The sequence below is a fragment of the Schistocerca nitens genome, chromosome 2 (assembly GCF_023898315.1).
Source record: "Schistocerca nitens isolate TAMUIC-IGC-003100 chromosome 2, iqSchNite1.1, whole genome shotgun sequence".
Lineage (NCBI taxonomy): Eukaryota > Metazoa > Arthropoda > Insecta > Orthoptera > Acrididae > Schistocerca > Schistocerca nitens.
This window is the reverse complement of record NC_064615.1, coordinates 219,323,158-219,339,435: the sequence shown is the minus strand read 5'-3', so window position 1 is coordinate 219,339,435 and position 16,278 is coordinate 219,323,158. Positions and strand designations below refer to the sequence as shown.

Genomic DNA, 16,278 nt, shown 5'->3' with positions numbered 1-16,278 from the left:
GCAGTTTCTCAGTCAACGACAGTGGCAGACGCTGCAAGAGAGGCGTTCTGCACCACGGTGTGGTCTACTGTTAGCTTCCCAGAGCGTACGCCCTAGAAGAGTCAACCAATGTATTTGTGGTGTGCGTACTGTAAGACCTTCGGTACACACACCATCAGATTATTTGACTTGTCGCTCTAACGAAGTAGGCGAGTGTCAGCAATATGTCTCGTGGTCTTATCGTGGCGTGTTTATCTTCTGCCGTTAGGTCAGATGATAGAAATGCCACTTGCACGCTTAGAGTAGCAGATTGACGGTGACCAACTTTAAACAGAACTAGGTCAGATGAAAAAAAGCCACTTGCACGCTTAGAGTAGCAGATTGACGGTGACCAACTTTAAACAGAACTTGATTATTTTCAAACACATTTATTAAAATAATAACAAGCATAAAAATAACTTAACTTGGTTCTGGATGCTATTTACAATTGACAATATGAAGTTCCTTTGGTCTTGGTACGTCAATCTTATTCTCACGTATCTCTGATACTTGACAAAGGGTGTATTCATTTCTCTTCATGGCTGTGTACAGGAATATGATAATCTTATTAGGCGCAGACTGAAACTTGACTATATACTGGTACAGACTAATGTAGACTGGTACAGACAGGTGCAGATAAATGCAGACTAATGCAGACTGACTAATCGGAGGTCTGTACACTCGTTATAATACCTCGCGCGTTCAGGTATCACTGCGCGAGTGTGATCCGCGAGGAGAAAAGGTTCTACGTTAGCAGCAATCTCATTGGCTGCGTTACATATTAATACGCGGATCCGCGGAAGCAGAGTTTGGTCCGTCTATAAGACAGCGCCATCTCGTAGTGCGGAGACGGACGAGCGCTGCGCCTGCGCTGTTGTGCTTAGCGGGGCGCGCTCTAGTGGGAAACTTGTGTACGCGCTGACTACGCGGAACTATGTACACAACAGTATTGATTCCTCCTACGTTTATCTCGCGAAAGGAGCATAAAATTCTAGTCCACACAGAGGCTTATCACAATCGTTCTTCTCGCGAATTATAAGCGATCGCAACAGGAACAGAGGGAGTGACGCGGGTACGCGAAACACCTTCCACAACACACTGTAAGCTGGCTTTCGGAATGCAGATGTAGAACATGTCTATGTTTTGCATACGTTTTGTAGTAAACACGTACCGCGAACGGGATTGCCTATGGTGTGTCCAGCGTCTGACACAGTTGCACTATTCCCATTGAGTGTGTATTGTGTATTGAACTGGAGACCTAGAATCGACGGAGAGGCTTCGTCCCGTCGTAGCCCTCAGTGGTTCACAACCCCACAAAAGGCCACAGCAGTTCACACAACCCACCGCCGCCTTACACCGAACCCAGGCTTATTGTGCGGTTCGGCCCCCAGTGGAACGCCCCCCCCCCTCCCCCTACCCCATCCCCGGGAACGTCTCATACCAGATCAGTGTACCCCAAATGTTTGCGTGGTAGAGTAATTATGGTGCACGCGTACGTGGAGACATTGTTTGCACTGCAATACCCGACATAGTGTAACTGAGGCGGAATAAGGGCAACCGGCCATCATTCGCTGAGGTAGATGGAAAACCGCCTAAAAACCATTCACAGACTGGCCAGCACACCGGACCTCGACACTAATCCGCCGGGCGGATTCGTGCCGGGGACCGGCACGCCTTCCGGCTCGGGAAGCAGCGCGTTAGACCCATTCTTTCCGCGGAGATACTCTCCTTACGACCAAGGTAGCAGGTTTTCTACATTACCCTCTGAACCAAAGAATTAATCCCAACATCGAGATTTTGTAAATATCGATGATCATCGACCATCCTTACAGATTGCAAAGATGTGTCTCGGCCCTCGGAGCAGACGTTAAATTAAGCCGTAGGGATCGAGAAGCGACAGCGCTAGGCAACGAACTTAACATTGCGAGGCCGTGCCGCCGTCTAGTGGGAATAGCCAAGGACGTAACCGGCAGGCAGCGACCAGACGAAGGAGTCCTTGAGCTTAGCAACGGCAAGGCGCGCAGTCACTCTCGCCCATCATCACAATTGTCGTCTCCAGCTTCTGTGGGTCCAAAGCGTTGCGTCTTTGGACCTGATCGTCGGTGAAGCATTGAACCCTGACATTTCTTTCTCTGGATTTTTTTTACACATTTAACTTCCTATTTATGAGAGCTGGACGGGCTGTTGTAGAACTAGAAAAAAATGGTTCAAATGGCTCTGAGCACTATGGGACTTAACATCTGTGGTCATCAGTCCCCTAGAACTTAGAACTACTTAAACCTAACTAACCTAAGGACATCACACACATCCATGCCCGAGGCAGGATTCGAACCTGCGACCGTAGCAGTCGCGCGGTTCCGGACTGAGCGCCTAGAACCGCTAGACCACCGCGGCCGGCTGTAGAACTAGAATCAGCGGTGAATGCATGGCAGGATGTATTGGGTTCTTGCATAAGTTAGTAGCGTTTTTCCAGAAGTTTAGTATACACAACAGGTAAAAATAAAAAAAATTAGTCATCAAGAATATATTCGCCTTACCTGTTATAACAATCTGCTAATACTGGGAAGTCTTTCGATTCCGCGACATCTACATCTACATCTACATGGATACTCTGCAATCACATTTAAGTGCCTGGCAGAGGGTTCATCGAACCACCTTCACATTTCTCTATTATTCCAATCTCGTATAGCGCGCGGGAAGAACGAAAACCTGTATCTTTCCGTACGAGCAATGATTTCCCTTATTTTATCGCGGTGATCGTTTCTCCCTATGTAGGTCAGTGTCAACAAAATATTTTTGCATTCGGAGGAGATAGCTGGTGACTGGAATTTCGTGAGAAGGTTGCACCGCAACGAAAAACGCCCTTCTTTGAATGATGTCCATCCCAAATCCTGTATGATTTCAGTGATGCTCTCTCCCCTATTTCGCGATAATACAAAACGTGCTGCCTCTCTTTGAACTTCTTCGATGTACTCCGTCATTCCTATCTGGTAAGGATCCCACACCGCGCAGCAGAATTCTAAAAGAGGACGGACAAGCGTAGTGTAGGCAGTTTCCTCAGTGGTTCTAAGTGTCCTGCCAATAAAACGCAGTCTTTCGTTAGCTTTCCCCACAACATTTTCTATGTGTTCCTTCCAATTTAAGTTGTTCACAATTGTAATATGTAGGTATTTAGTTGAATTTACGGCTTTTAGATTAGACTGCTTTATCGTGTAACCGAAGTTTAACGAGTTCCTTTTAGCACTCACATGGATGACCTCACACTCTTCGTTATTTAGAGTCAACTGCCAATTTTCGCACCATTCAGATATCTTTCATAAATCATTTTGAAATTTGTTTTTATCTTCTGATGACTTTATTAGTCAATAGACGACAGCGTCATCTGCAAAAAACCTAAGGTGGCTGCTCAGATTGTCGCCCAAATCGTTTATATAGATAAGGAACAGCAAAGGGCCTATAACACTACCTTGGGGAACGCCAGAAATCACTTCTGTTTTACTCGATGACTTTCCGTCAGTTACTACGAACTGTGACCTCTCTGACCGGAAATCATAAATCCAGTCACATAACTGAGACGATATTCCATAAGCACGCAATTTCACTACAAGCCGCTTCTGTGGTACAGTGTCAAAAGCCGTCAGAAAATACAGAAATACGGAATCGATGTGAAATCCCTTGTCAATAGCATTCAACACTCCATGCGGATAAAGAGCTAGTTGTGTTTCACAAGAACGATGTTTTCTAAACCGTTGTTGACTGTGTGTCAATAGACCGTTTTCTTCGAGGTAATTCATAATGTTTGAACACAATATATGTTCCAAAATCCTGCTGCATATCGACGTTAACGGTATGGGCCTGTAATTAAGTGGATTACTCCTACTACCTTTCTTGAATATTGGGTTGACCTGTGCAACTTTCCAGTCTTTGAGTACTGATCTTTCGTCGAGCGAACGGTTGTATATGATTGTTAAGTATCATGTGGGTTTGAGGCGAAAATTATTTGTCAAGTCATGTTCGGTGTTGATTTTCATCCGGAAAAGTAGTTTCTCAAAGGTTGTGCGATAGAGAGCCGAAAAGGTGAAAATCTGAGGGCGCAATATCAGGTGAATAAGGTAGGTGAGGAATGACTTCCCAGCCCAGCTCCTGTATAGCGTTTTTGTCAGTCTTGTAGAATACGAGCGGGCGTTGTCGTGCGGTACCAGCACTTCACGCAGTGTTCCCGGTAGTTGTTCTTGGGTCTCGTCTGTAAGACGTCTCAGTTGTTGGCAATGAATGTCACCAATAATGTTTACACGTCGAGGAAGCAGTTCATGGTACACCACTGTTTCAGCAGATGCGTAACATTACCTTTTGTGGATGCACACAGGTTCTTGAGGGGGGGGGGGGGGTGGCTGCTTTCTCTGGGCTTCACCATTCCGTTTCCTTACGTTAGCACAAAGACACCGTTCCTCGTCACCAGTAGCGTTACGGGATAGAAATGGTCGGCGTTGTTCAGGAGCCAGTTGATGACGAGCAAACAGAGATGTACATTGGCCACTCGATGATTTTTGTGATTTTAGCTTTGAGCATGCGGTACTCACACACCCGGTTGTTGAACCTTCCTCATTGCATGCAAATGTCTCACAATGGTGGTATGATTACAGTTGATCACATCTGCCAGTTCTCAGGGTACACTGTCGAGTATCATTGTGGATCAATGCATTTTAACGGTCTTCGTCAGACCCAGAAGGTCTCCCTGAACGTGGTCTATAACGTCAAAACGATCTTGCTTGAAAGGAGAAAATAATTTTCTAGCCCTGCTTTGGCTCTACCACACAGAAGGCCTACTTTTTCTCAAACCGGAATGCAGTAACTTTGTCACACATAACACACATGATGAGGCCACAGCGTCTGTCCAGACCAGTCCCCACAGCGCAAGAAAGAGTAATAAAATTAATGCTTTAATTCTGGCCACAGATTGGAACTCCCAATAAAATTCCGAGTAAATTTATATCACACAGAGACCGGTCGGTCAGTTAATTAACAAGTCGTCAATCTTAATTACTCAACTAATACTTCTAATTTTCCCAGGTCCGCAGACACTGCCGAGGTGTTGTCTACATAGAGGATTATCGATTGGAGGGGGACAGGATAATTTTGGCATTCCCCGTTTATTTAATGTAAAAAACGGCCAAGACGGCGAAATGTAATTTGGTTCTCTGGCCGTTATGTCGAATCGCCGTTGATGCCACGCGGTGGCGGAGGCGTACAAAGTTTCCCGCGTTCTAGGAATCGCCGCCAGTTCGGGCCATCCCACTCGAATGCAAGAACTCGACCACTCCAGTCGGTGAGAATAGCGGGAACGGTTACACCTGCAAATTCTGTAAGGTTGACTAGACTGGCCTATTCGTGTACCGCGGAGATGCACTGTAATTCGCTGACAGAGTTCCTAAATATTCCGGAGAGCAGCCCCCCCCCCCCCTCCCCCATTTCCGCAGTTACCGCCGTTTTGTGGCAACTGCTGCTTCCCATTACCTTATGAGCTGCCTTGTGTCAACCATCCTCAAGTTGTTCGACATGTTTACAATTACGAAGCGCTCAGCAATTACGATGGTTGCGTCTGAGCTGTCGTTACATTCGCACTACGAGATACCGACCCCGCAAATCGATGTACAGCGTGGTATGTTCTAACGTTTGACCTCTGTTAGTGTGAGCGCTTTCTTGACCCATGGCAAGCTTCTTTGTTACAGTGATTAAACCATATTGCTCTCCTTCTAGAACTGGTCTTTACACTGAAGATATTATCGTTTGTGTGAGCTTTTGTTCTTTTGGCTTGTCCTGCAGCAAGTCCGTTGCTCATTTAGCGGCTGCTTTATTGTGAGCGACACTTTAGGAAACCTATGACAGGGCTACCTCTGATTTACGTGCCCATCTCCCAACAGATGCATTGTCAGATGATACTGACTTTCATTGGTCAGCAGCTTCCCTGCTGTCTCTTTACTCAGTTCTTTACTAGGCGACGGAACACCTGCTGTCAGAAACGAAGTCTCTGCCTCGTGATGACTGGGTGTTGTGTGATGTCCTTAGGTTAGTTAGGTTTAAGTAGTTCTAAGTTCTAGGGGATCGATGACCATAGATGTTAAGTCCCATAGTGCTCAGAGCCATTTGAACCATTTTCAGAAACGAAGTCCGACCCCTGGAGAGAGGGTCAGCAGGTGAGTGATCTCATAGGGTACAGTGATAGTCGGTAAAATTAATTGAGACACTTAAGAGCCGGGGTGACACAGACGCTAGTCATAGCTACAGGTATTCATCCAATCAACCAACACACGCAATACAAAGTTTCCAGTCACTCGCGAAGTGGAAACCACAATGCAAATCAGAAATGTTTTATTTGCAACATTTAGCTACATCTTCCAGCTACTTCCCCGTATAGTAGATGCTCATCAGTACCAACTTCCCAAAACCTCCGTCACAGAAAGCAGCCGCCTGCGCTTTCTGCCTATTTCTTAAGCTGGTCTGCAGCTCGTTAACTGTGCCAAGCTGCTGTCCTCATAGCCAGCGGTTCATGTGACCAAAGATATGAGGTCAGAGGGAGCCAAGTCGAGGACGTTTTATTTGTGATCAAACATTTCGCAGTGAAAAGGCTGCAGGAGCGTCCTTGTTGCACGTGCAGTGTGCGGCCGAACATTGCTATGACGAAGGTCATGCATGTCAGTTATGCTATGTAGGTTGCATGAAATCAGGCGGAGCCCTCTGAAGAAATCGGGTGACCGCAGTTGGCGCGAGATTCTATTGCTCTGGGCGTGTACAGGTGCCCACTGTGCACTTATAACTGAAAAGTGCGACGTGCCGCGATCGACAGGCATGTTGGAGAGAACTGCACAACGCATCTGAGCTAATCTTTGTCGAATTTTCATTGTGGTTTTACTTTCGCGATGGTTTCGGAGCTTCAAATCTGTTAGAGTGTGCAATACCCATAAACTATTTTTGGTTATTATTAAAAATCTCTGAAATAACAATGACGTATCAGCCATGTAATTACAGCTACCATGAAGGTAACCAACGAGAGTGATCAGGTCTTCCGCATATTTTTTAATTTAAATCAGCTTAAAAGATACATTTGTCTACTTTCAGTGAAATGCTCATTGTTTTTCCTTTTAATAAAAGGAATTACAAAGCCCGTACTTATTCACTCCGTTCTCGGCTAATGCAAGCATCTAATTAATTTATCGTCTCTCTTCCGTCCCCAGTTGGAGCTTTGTGTGCTTCGCCAATTATCTACCAAACACATCTCTTTTTTGCTGTGGCCTTTTTGCTGTGGATTTCTTGGACTCCATAAACTCCTTTGATATGTATATTTTTTTCGCACTAACATTACATTGTCTTCAGACCACTCCATCCGTCAAGCAACTCACTCTAACAACAATGCACGAAGTAATGGATGAAAGCTTTCTGTGCTAGTTTCGTTTAGTTTATTATCCATATAAAGAACAGACCGAATGTTGCACACGAATTGGCATGAATGTAGCCCGTAATATTTTAACACAATTTCAAACGTCTAAGTGTAACTAAGCGCTACGGTGTTTAAGGGGGAAAAATCTACATGCTCATAACTTAAGGATAATTGCCACACAACGTGGCACTACACAAAACTGGCGCTAATAGCATAGGCACATAGGGAAAACACACGACACAGATCTGTAAGTCCACGGTATTGGTGATAAGTTGAGAAAACCGTCCCGAAACATATGTGCTACAAAACGCCACCGTTTCCTGCGCAAGCACCCCGACATCAATATGGGATATGATCACCATGCACACGTACACAGGCCGCACAACGGGCTGGCATACTCTGGATCAGGTGGTCGAGCAGCTGCTAGGTTATAGCCTCCCATTCTTGCACCAATGCCTGTCGGAGCTCCTGAAGTGCCCTAGGGGTCTGAAGACGTGCAGCGATATTTCGACCGAGAGCATCCCAGTAGTGCTCGATGGGGCTTAGGTCTGGAGAACAGGCAGGGCACTCCATTCGCCTGATATCTTCTGTTTCAAGGTACTCCTCCACGATGGCAGCTCGGTGGGGCCGTGCGTTATCATCCATCAGGAAGAAGGTAGGAACCACTGCATCCCTGAAAAGGCGGACATACTGGTGCAAAAACACGGCCCGATACACTTGACCTGTTACAGTTTCTGTGTCAAAGGCATGCAGGGGTGTACGTGCACCAGTCATAATACCACCCCACACCATCAAACCACGTCCTCGATGTAGCTCCCTTTCAAGGACATTAAGGGATTCGTATCTGGTTCTTGGTTCACGCCAGATGAAAACCCGGCGAGAATCACTGTTCAGATTATACCTAGACTCGTCCGTGAACATAACCTGGGACCACTGTTCCAATGACCATGTACTGTGTTCTTGACACCAGACTTTACGGGCTCTCCTGTGACCAGGGCCTTGGAATGCACCTAGCAGGTCTCCGTGTGAATAATCCATGTCTGTTCAATCGTTTGTAGATTGTGTGTCTGGAGACAACTGTTCCAGTGGCTGTGGTAAGGTACCGAGCAAGGTTACCTGCAGTGCTCCGTGGCCGTCTGCATGCGCTGATGGTGAGATATCGGTCTTCTTGTGGTGTTGTACACTGCGGACGTCCCGTAATGTAGCGCCTGGACACGTTTCCTGTCTGCTGGAATCGTTGCCATAATCTTGAGGTTATACTTTGTGGCACACGGAGGGCCCGTGCTACGACCTGGTGTGTTTGACCAGCCTCCAGTCGCCCTAGTATTCTACCCCTCATAACGTCATCAATTTGTGTTCTTTGAGCCATTTTCAACACACATCACCATTAGCACGTCTGAAAACGTCTGCACACTTACTCGCTGCACCGTACTCTGACATGCAACAACACACCTCTGCGTATGTGGCAGCTGCCAGCTTATACGTGCGACGACCGAGGGTCAAATGCACCGCATGGACATACCTCGAGGTGATTTAAACACGCAAACCGCCCACCAGAGCATTGTTTCACCATGTATCAGCATTATTCTTAATTTATAAGCATTAGTGTAGAACAGCTACATCAAAATAATAATAATATTAATAATAATAGTAATAATAATGACAATATTTAAAATAAAGTAAAATAAATGTATATGTCCTATTATTCGGCTATCTGGCGGTGTCCAAAAGGCACGCACTACTGTGTGGTTGGTTTGCTGCTTTGGGGGAGGGGACAAAACAGCGAGGTCATCGGTCCAGTCGGATTAGGGAGGTAATAATTGAAAGAAAACAGCCCTCCGTCACTATTTTAAACGATTAGTGACCGAGGGCTGTTTTCTTTCAATTATAACTACTCACGGTCTCTGAACGTGCAGCCATTTACACAATTTTTTCAAAGGAACTGAAGCGATTCAGGGAAATCGCGGGAAATCGAAATCAGGACTGCCGGTCGCGTGATTGAACCGACGTCCTCCCGAACGCGAGTGCACTGTGCTGACCGATGCGCCATCTCGCTCAGACACGCTACTGGTCTGCTACACTATGCAGCACTCGTAGATCACAAATATTGTAATTTATCATTCCGAACTGAGCTACAATACAACACTGAACTACACAATATTACACTACTGTATTTCTCACTTGTCTGGATGGTTAGCACCCCGCACACTGAGGATTCACAGGGGCAGCACCCAAGGTGTAGAGATTGGGTGATGACTAACAGGGTCTCAAGATATCCTTTCTGGTTCTCCCTGAGGGTCGGCTCACTGCTCCCGGTAGGTTGTTGTAGGTGGATGTTCTGCAATGACGCGACTCGTTGTCTGGACGTATGGTCTCTTCTTGGTTGTCTATCAACCGTGTAACCTTGCAGTTCATAAGCTAATATCTTAGCTATGAGCCTGTTCAGCTTATGCCGCAGTTCCTCATTCCTTATTACGCTACAGCCTGGTCTGTAATATTTTGTCTAATGCCACACACCCTGAAGATGCGATCCGGGTAGCCCATTGCTCCATATTCACGAGTACCTACGTTGCGCTGCCGTAGTTTTAGTAAGTAGCTGGGATATGGACATGTCCTGACAGGTCGGAAGAAAGTACTGCATTCTTATTCTTTCTTTAATGCTAGGAACCACTAGGTTCCTCTCCCATTTTCTGTCCTGTCCCACATTTCTTGCCATGCTCTATCAATGCATACCCTTGTTCCCTTATTCGATGAGACTCTTGTGCCCAGTATTTCCTTTACCTTATCATATTTGCTTTTTTTGAACCAATATTGTTCATCTCTCTTTCTTACGGCTATGTCTAGAGGTAGAAAGGCTAATATCACCAAGCAGAGCCTCATGCGCCTAACAGGTGCAGTACACTGCTCTGCGCTCGGCTTACGGCCTATGCTGTCCATAACTTTCTCGCTCTCTGAGCCCAAACCTCGACCCGTAGCCCAAAAGTACGTTGTTATTGGGCTTGGTAACAGCTGAAAACTTCTATGGCCAATTGTTGCTCTTTTGTTTAGCTGGCAGACGATTTCTACATATGCATGAAAATTTTGCTTTATGTGATGTTAATTCAAAGGTAAACACATTCTTTTTTTGAGGAGTTGGACATTTTTTTCTGATTGTGGTGTTCCTCTGTTTTGATACTGTTCCCGTTAGTAATATATACACTACAGGCTATTTAAATTGCTACACCAAGAAGAAATGCAGATGATAAACGGGTATTCATTGGACAAATATATTATACTAGAACTCACATGTGATTGCATTTTCACGCAATTTGGGTGCATAGATCCTGAGAAATCAGTACCCGGAACAACCACCTCAGGCCGTAATAACGGCCTTGATACGCCTGGGCATTGAGTGAAACTGAGCTTGCATAGCGTCTACAGGTACAGCTGCCCATGCAGCTTCAACACGATACCACAGTTCATCAAGAGTACTGACTGGCGTATTGTGACGAGCCAGTTGTTGGGCCACCATTGACCAGGCGTTTTCAATTGGTGAGAGATCTGGAGAATGTGCTGGCCAGGGCAGCAGTCGAACATTTTCTGTATCCAGAAAGGCCCGCACAGGGTTTCGCGGGGATCGAATGAAGGGTAGAGCCACGGGTCGTAACACGTCTGAAATGTAACGTCCACTGTTCAAAGTGCCGTCAATGTGAACAAGAGGTGACCGAGACGTGTAACCAATGGCACCCCATACCATCACGCCGGGTGATACGCCAGTATGGCGATGACGAATACAAGCTTCCAATGTGCGTTCACCTCGGTGTCGCCAAACACGGATGCGACCATCATGATGCTATAAACAGATTGGAATCATCCGAAAAAATGACGTTTTGCCATTCGTGCACCCAGGTTCGTCGTTGAGTACACCATCGCAGGCGCTCCTGTCTGTGATGCAACGTCAAGGGTAACCGGAGCCATGGTCTCCGAGCTGATAGCCCATGCTGTTTTGCAAACGTCCCCATCTGTTGACTCAGGGATCGAGACGTGGCTGCACGATCCGTTACAGCCATGCGGATAAGATGCCTGTCATCTCGACTGCTGGTGATGCGAAGCCATTGGGATCCATCACGGCGTTCCGAATTACCCTCCTGAACCCACCGATTCCATATTCTGCTAACAGTCATTGGATCTCGACCAACGCGAGCAGCAATGTCGCGATATGATACACCGCAATCGCTATAGGCTACAATCCGACCTTTATCAAAGTCGGAAACGTGATGGTACGCATTTTTCCTCTTTACACGAGGCATCACAACAACGTTTCACCAGGCAACGCCGGTCAGCTGCTGTTTGTGTATGAGAAATCGGTTGGAAACTTTCCTGATGTCAGCACGTTGTAGGTGTCGCCACCGGCGCCAACCTTGTGTGAATGCTCTGAAAAGCTAATTATTTGCATACCCCAGCATCTTCTTCCTGTCGCTTAAATTTCGCGTCTGTAGCACGTCATCTTCGTGGTGTAGCAATTTTAATGGCCAGTAGTGTACATTGTTTTGTGTGCCGCTATCTTTGGTTTTCTATGCACTAGTTACTTAGTCTTTCAGGATGTAGCTTACTATTTTCTTCTAATTTAGGCCTTGCATTGGCAGATACTGTAATCAGCAGATTGTCTGTATAGGCGATGCAGCCTCTAGTGTTTTTTATACTCTGAAGCTGGTTCGGTAATGGCTCTATGCCAACATCCCAGGACTCTGGACCACAAACAGAGCCCAGTGGGCAGCCTTTGGTGATGTCTTTCACCATTTTCTTTGCAGGAAATTCTAACTGCACCTACCTGTCTGCGTAATAATCTCGTAGGCTGTTAGAGAGACACCGTGGACAGTCCATGTGTTTCAGTCATTTGAACAGGGCAGGCCACCAAAAATTATCAAACACCCCAGCTATACCAATAATTATGCCTATGGCGTACTTGCCGCTTGACGTGTTCACAATATTCATTGCGTTATTGTCGCATCCTCGCTGAAATTCCCTTTCCTAAAACCGTGCCGGCCAGTGTGGCCACGCGGTTAAAGGCGCTTCAGTCTGGAACCGCGCGACCGCTACGGTCGCAGGTTCGAATCCTGCCTCGGGCATGGATGTGTGTGATGTCCTTAGGTTAGTTAGGTTTAAGTAGTTCTAAGTTCTGGGGGACTGATGACCTCAGATGTTAAGTCCCATAGTGCTCAGAGCCATTTGAAGCATTTTGAACCTAAAACCGTATCGCAGGAGGCTCATTCCTGCTGCTTATGTGTGGTCCCTCGGGAGGCGGCACTGAAGCTTTTCAAGTACTTTGCCTAGAGTATTTACCAAACAAATCGGCCTGTAAGATCTCGTTTCTCTTGGTTCTTTGTCTTCCCCTTTTCTTTAATGATATTCGAGATCTTTCATATTCTGGCCACCTGCTTTCTGTACTGCTAACGCCGGAGCGGAGAGGACGTGAACTTCCTCTGACGGTTCACTAAGATATTGTCAGCCAGCGGAACAAGGGCGAACACAAGCGAATGGAACGGAACACGATCCAGTGCCGTTAGCTCGGGCGCGCCTAACGTTTACACCAGAGAGAATTCTCGTTAGCTGTAGCACGTTCAGTTGGGCGTAAGCGGGGTTTTAGCGAGCGGCGGCGGCAGCTGGCAGATTGCGGCGGTCCAGCGGTCGCTACACACAGTAGCGTGTTTGTCGGCCCTACCTGCTCCGTGGGCGCGGTGTCGGGTTCCGCTGTCGGGCGCGCGGCGCGTGCGCAGAAGCCTGGCCGGGCCGTCTCGTAACGCGATAATGCGGACGCTGGCCCCCTCCCCCTCCCTTTCACCGGCAGCTCGCATTCACGTCGGCACGGACGCCCCACACGGTATCCCGTCACCACCTTATCCCATTCCAAGTAATTCCCGAGCTCAGCAAAGCGCATCTCTATCCCCTAAAACTCCTAAGAAAAAAAAGTTTCAGCTGCCCTCCAACGGTGCCTATCTACAGCCACAGCGCCATATGTAATCCGCAAGTGACCTTACGGTGTGTGGCGGAGGATACTTTGTGAACCAGCATCATTACCCCCTTTCCTATACCACCTGCAAATGGTCGGCGGGAAGAACGATTGTTGATAGCCTCCGTCTGAAACTCAATCTCTTGTTGTGACCGTAGAAAATTTTAATTTTTATTCTTGCTTTTGTGACCATAATAAGAGTCCAGGCTCCAAAGGTAAACTGCCAGCCGACATTAAGAAATAGTCCACCAGGACGTAGGGACAAGATAAGCGGCGGGGGCTGCCAAGTATGGCTTGTTGATCAAATAACTTAGTGTTTGACTTCCTGCCTGAGGAAGCAGCATGAATCAAACTCGCGCAATGGAAGACACAAACACCAGGGCGATAATACAGCAAGAGAGAGTGTCAGTCACGTGCGGAAAAGACTCTTGTGGAACCAAATTTAAGTTGTGTGCAGCTAGAAACAAGTGTCGTGTGGAACTGAAGGCACTCTTGCACAAGCCGACCAATTAGAAACGAGAGTGTCGCGTGGAACCATAGGCATTCTTGTGCAATCCGATCACTTAGAAATGAAAGGGTCGTGTGAAACAAATTAACTGGTGTGCACCCAAGTACATGAGAAACGAAATAAAAGGCCAGGCAGCGGAATAGCTAGAGGCAGAGATTGAGAGGCAGATTCAGAGCCAGTACCGGCAGTTTGGAGATTCCACAGCGAGACGCCAACGGGGCCGAGTAGGCCCGTAGCAGCCGATACAGCTGATAAAGACTTCAACTACGAGAAGACGGTGATAGACTCTGGTGGACACTCAGGAACTGCAGGTCAAGTAGGATTTTTAGAGTTTCATTGGAATAGTGTTGAATAGAAGCTGTCAGTCTTTGTCTCAATTACTTAGAGAGATTTCAGTGCTAACCAAGAGCAAGTGATTGCTTTGTACTTGTTTCTTATATGTACCGGCAATTAGCTTTGAAGCAGCAAGTCCGAATAAATAGACTGAATCTTACTAAGGGGTTTATGGACCAACAGCTCACATAAGTATATGTGAGAATAAACTTGATAGAAACTAACCAATCTTTTCTGCCTATTGCAATTCTGTAACCTATTTTCAGGAAACTTATTTGCTTCAAACCAAGGAGATTGTCTCCCTCTCATCTCCGATATAAAGGTTGACAGCAATTTATAACTAACACATTGTCGTTAACGTCCCGATTGCGCTACGCAGTTCGCACTTACTTCATTCTGGTATAGTGAGGCTGTGCCGGGACGCGACACTCTTATTCTACCTTCTTCGACTTTTCGCGAGATAAACGTAGCAGGAAGCAATATATGCTGCGCAAAAAAGACTTTCCACTTTTTCGAAACACCGTAATTGTCTGCCAATGCTATGTAGAAGTTAGAAACTTGGCTGAAAGGTACCTACAACCTTCTCCTGTAATGGTGGAAAAGGGTGGCGTCCTGCTACGTCACTCTCGGGGCTCGGGAACCATTCAAACGGCAAAGTGTCGACATACGCGAAAAAAAGTCTCAGCTTATAAGTTCATGTGAAGTGTCTTGTGGGTTAAGGATGTCACATTGCCGTCAAATTTCACCACAATTCCGCCGAATGCCATCGTGGCCGTGTCACGATTTGGGAAAGTCGTTACACGCCGTCTTACATTTGACGCCTTCTTTTGATGCCTCGGCGATGTAGATCAAAAACGCGACGCGGTTTTCTTATGCTTGACCAAGGAAAACATCTCAGACACACTACTCCTAGGAATCGATACGAAAAGCGCTCAGGAGTTGGAATAAGGAGTGAAATTACAATGAAATCCAGACCATTAGCTGCTTGCAGGCGTTTATAAATAATAACGGGGACAGCTGAAAATGTGTGCGACGACCGGGATTGGAACCCGGGATGTCCTACCTACATGGCAGACGCTCCATCCGACTGAGTCACCGAGGACACAGAGGATAGTGCGACTACAGGGACTTATCTCTGGCATGCTCCCAGCGAGACCCACATTTCCAACGTATTGTCCACACACTACATTTGTAGTACCCCTGTCCACTATACTCATTACCTGCGGCAGTCAATCTACCGATTCCCGTAAGAGTTTGAGCAATGTGAGTGCATCCGCACTGAAGAAGAACATGGGCCGGTAAGCCTTATCTATATGATCTCAATCTCTTACGGGAATAGGTAGATTGACTGCAGCGAGTTATGAGTATAGTGGGCAGGGGCACTACAAATGTAGTGTGTGGGCAGTAAGTTGGAAATGTAGGTCTTACTGGGAGCGTGCCAGAGATAAGTCCCTCCAGTCGACTATCCTCTGTGTCCTCGATGGCTCATTCGGTTAGAGCGTGTGCCACGTAAGCACGAGATCCCGGGTTCGAATCCCAGTCGGGGCACAAATATTCAAGTGTCCCCGTTGATATTTATCAATCCGTGTAAGCAGCTGCTGGTCTGAATTTCATTGTAATTTCATTCTTCGAGAGCTGCAAGATCATCAATGATATCTGTTCTTTTGGACATGTCCGAATGACAGATACCATCTTCATATGGAATAAGGAGCGCCAATGAAACCACCCCTCCCCTTGCGGCGTTTATTCCCACACATTTCACAGTCCGATCAGCAACACTGCTGACACGCTCGGAGGATTAAACTGCTGCAATCCCACTGAACGTAATCTGACTGCTTCAGAATGTAGCGCGACAGCAATTCTTGTTCTGATATACATGGCGGAACCACTAGGGACCGTTTAAAATCATTCGAAGAAAGCGGAACGCGATCCTAAACAGCAAAGGGTGTTTATGCTTTATCAACCCTCCTGATTCGCGCTCTCCTATGGTGTGTT

At 46.7% G+C, this 16,278-nt stretch overlaps 1 non-coding gene across 1 annotated transcript; it reads left to right on the top strand.

Annotated features, from left to right (window-relative positions):
- Positions 1 to 15,757: 15,757 nt before the first annotated feature.
- On the top strand, positions 15,758 to 15,831 carry Trnat-cgu (transfer RNA threonine (anticodon CGU)). The gene has a single exon. It is a non-coding gene; the product is annotated as a tRNA-Thr (tRNA).
- Positions 15,832 to 16,278: the final 447 nt, after the last annotated feature.